The following is a 3,959-nucleotide window of genomic DNA, read 5'->3' as shown; positions in this document are numbered from 1 at the left end:
CAAATGCCCTGCAAAACTGTATATTTCACGGTTCATTCAGTCAGCTGAGTGGAGACACTCTGTGAGGTGCTGATAGTGCCACCTCACAAATGTACATGGCATTTCTGCATGTTTCAGTGATCACTCGACATCTGTCACTGTTCACATTCTTTATATACCACACCAGGGCTGTTAACAACACTAAAACACTGTTGTGGCTGTTATACCTGTCAGAGATTTGAACTTGGAACTATTTACGTAACCTGCTGATGGAAGTGTGTGTGTGTGTGTGTGTGTGTGTGTGTGTGTGTGTGTGTGTGTGTACAGTTACATTGGCATCTGGTCATGTCGTCTGTCTTCATGTGTGAGTTATGTCATGTCAGGTGGCTGTGGATGGGCCCTAATGGCATGCCAGCTGCCAAAAATTTGTCAGTATTTTCAGTAGCAACCATATTTAGGAATGTTTTGATTGATACTGTTTTGTGGTGGGCCCAGTTCATTTACATGGAAATTATGTCTTAGTAATGGTGACTTGCATGGGTGAACCATTTTCATCTATTTTACCATGTGATAGCATGAAAGTTAGGTTTGGGAAAGACCTGTGATGTACCCTTATCTTTCAGGACAACTCTGTTCCTACAAACAAGGGACTAAAGTAACAAGAGTCTGAGCCAAATATGGTTAACATTTTTGCTTCTCATAATTATGAAAGATGGTGACAGGTGGAATATAGACGCATCAAGTTTTTTGTTTTTAGGCAAAAAGATGTCATGAAGTTATAGACAAAAATGAGAATTGAATATTTGAAACGTATAAATTTTCAGAGTTGTATCAACAAAAACATTAGTGGCGCATTATATTTTGTAGCAGCTGTAGCCGGCCAGTTACCTACTATTCATAGTGTGGAGATATGACATGAAGAGTGCATTGCTACACTTTTGTGCAAAAGGAGGCGAAAATGCATGAAACATGGACCAAAGAATGTTGGCTTGGCATTATTTACGCAGATTTTCCGCGAAATGGTAAAACTACACGAAACCTACGCCATACTGGCTGTATTGACCTTAATAATCGCCGTATTTTTCGCCTGTTTTTGCAGAATGTTTTCCTATAAATTAAAAAAAACTACATACATTCTTTGAAAGAAGCCATTGTTGCTTCAGTATATCGTTAGATAAAAAAACTTTCAAACGCGTATCATACAGGAACAAACTTCCATATTTCGTACGATCACATTTCTAGAACTTCGTATGATATCTGCAACGGTTCTGAGAATTATATTGTAACAAATAAGTCCTCGGTCACAAATATTAAGTCAAAAATTGATCTGGTTTCGACGCTACTATGAGCGTCGGAATTCTGAAGACGACGCTCATAGTAGCGTCGAAACCAGGTCAATTTTTGACTTAATATTTGTGACCGAGGGCTTATTTGTTACAATAAAATTCTGACACAGTCACTGGACCTTAGCAGCTATGTTCAAAGTTTTACGGTTCTGAGAATATTAAAGTTAACATGTGAGGCAGCTGACCAACTGTTTGTTTCGTATTTGCCTTTGAAAGGGTTGTGGCAGTTAAACACGTGAGTCATTATTTACGACGTATTTGTGCTAATTTCAATCCCTGGTTGTACCAGCTTTTAAGGTAACGACTGGCAAAAGATTATAGCGTGATTCAAAGGCATTCCTCACAACGTGTTGCACCCTTCATCAGTGGTTTTTCTTCAGTTTTTATGGAAAAAATGGTTTGTTTCGTGCCTTCGGCTTGGAAAATTATTGGAAATGTTAGTAATCATCTATCTCTCACTCATCAGGTCTGTGACCCAATATGCAGTTTCCTTTAACAGTATCTGCAGGAATACAGTCGACTTTCTATTAAGACTGTACCATGTAGTCAGTCAGTTTTCTCGGCGTGAGTGAGAAATAATGTGCTCCGAGGTGTTCACCCGAGATGTTACTTCTATTTTTCCGCACTATTTTGATGACCGACGCAGTCGTCGTCTTTGGGTACTCTGACCTGTGTTGTGTGTATGCACCTAATGGAGACAACTGGGTCTGAATATTATTGAGAACAAATGGATCATGAACCTCGCCGAAGACTAGGAAGTAAACTATTAAGGTGATGCCAGTTTACGATTTAGTCTCTTTGTCTTCAGATGACTGAAACTAGTGATTATTTGCAATTAAAAAGTAAATATTAGTTTGCCGGCACTTACTGTGGAGACCTAAACAAATTGGAGCAAGTATAACTGATGAATTTTCTGAAGCTTTTTCATTTTAATCATCGTGGAATGAAACTGGAATTTAAAATGGCCCTGTATAATTTCCAACAAATCAGTATAATTTCAACGTTCTTGGGTGTGAAGCCATTACTGTCACAAACTTCGCTCAAACAATATACTAGATATCTGGAACTGACTAGAAATAGCTTTGCACAAAAGTCGTGGAGCGTTATCCTAGACCGACATTCGCTCACTTAAGTGACAGTACCTTCGGGCCGTAGCTTATAATGTAGAATTCCAGCAATGACTTACGCTCACATGCGCGAATCCCTTATTTATGTGAACTGAAATTTTGTTTGAGAGGGTGTAGTTTTGGTGACGGACCTTGACTAAACTCGATTACTTTCTCCAGTATGATCCGAGGAGTGTTAATTCTTGACGATAATTGCTTTCAAACCTCTTTTTGGCGCGCTCTGAGCGGAGCACTTGGGCGTCCATTTTCCAGTTAAGTTGTGAAGTGGTTCTCCGTGTGGAGCATATACGACAGGGAGCTGAGTGCCGCGGTATGCGCGCCGCTGCTACTGGGGAACCAATGCAAACAACGTATGTTTGACAGGCCTTTGGAAAACACTTCTTGGGCACACAAGCATGTGTAATGGCCGTCCGCTCGCGGCTTCGGGCACGCTGTTTCCTTGTCCTAATCGCTGCAGCGTAGCTTCTGGCTTTAAATGTCAGTCTCCGCTGCTATACGATCACCCCGGAAAATATACCATTCCTTTACTAGTTCCTTGGAGTGTAGTGTCGCTTGAAGTCAAGGCAGTAATCCAAAGATCTGAAGTCCAAATGTTGGTGGGGCACTTTCCTAACATTTAAAGCGACTTTAATCGTAAGAAAATTCGACGTCGCTCTGTTGATTGTATCTTGAGCTGCAGATGTATGTTGTGAAAGTCTGTATAAGGTTTGTTGTATACCACAGGCAACCAAAGGCATACTTCTTTCAATAGAACTGTTTCGTGATGTACTGGGGTTTTCGAATCAATCGTCAGGGCATTGATTTACTTCACTCTACCGAGGAAATACACAGTTATATTTCATGGACCATCCGCAAATGGAAAATGAGAATTTGCTGCCGTTTTCAACATTGTGCCCGTTCATTATCTGATTCGTGTCCTAATAACATATAGGTGTTTTCCCTTCTTTGTTTCTGATTATTGTGAGCGCAAAAGACAATAGTATGCCTACAGTTTTAGGGATTGTGCACTTTCTGTCGGCTTGTTACCTGAAATGACAAGTTCACTGGTCTTCTTAAATGCGGTGTGTAACGTGTTCATTGTGCTTATCCTAAACGATGCTCACTTTTTTCCTTCTTCTCGTCCCACAATTACGGGATAATATTACAGTCTAAAAATGTGCAGTCAAAAACGCGTATTTTTTCATCCTCGTGGTCATAACAGTATCTGGCGTATCCAGTCCTGTGAATGGAGGCAGTATAGTTATCATCTTGAAAGAGGCAAAACGCTGCTGTGAACAATGCTTACGTTATTGAATGAATAATCACATAAAATTTTCAAAGTCCTTACCAGTCACCTTTACTTTCAGTGCGAGACAGGACACTGGAATATATACTGACGGAAAAAAAATCGCAAGACCAAAAAATAATTAAGGTATACTAACGAAATTTCGATAACGCATCTGTCTAGATAAAATATTTAAGTTATTAACGTTACAAGATCACAGGTTAATGCAAGCGCGAGATAAGC

This window comes from Schistocerca americana, chromosome X (genome assembly GCF_021461395.2).
Source record: "Schistocerca americana isolate TAMUIC-IGC-003095 chromosome X, iqSchAmer2.1, whole genome shotgun sequence".
In the NCBI taxonomy this organism is placed as follows: Eukaryota; Metazoa; Arthropoda; class Insecta; order Orthoptera; family Acrididae; genus Schistocerca; species Schistocerca americana.
The sequence above is the reverse complement of the archived record's forward strand: the minus strand, read 5'-3'. Positions refer to the sequence as shown.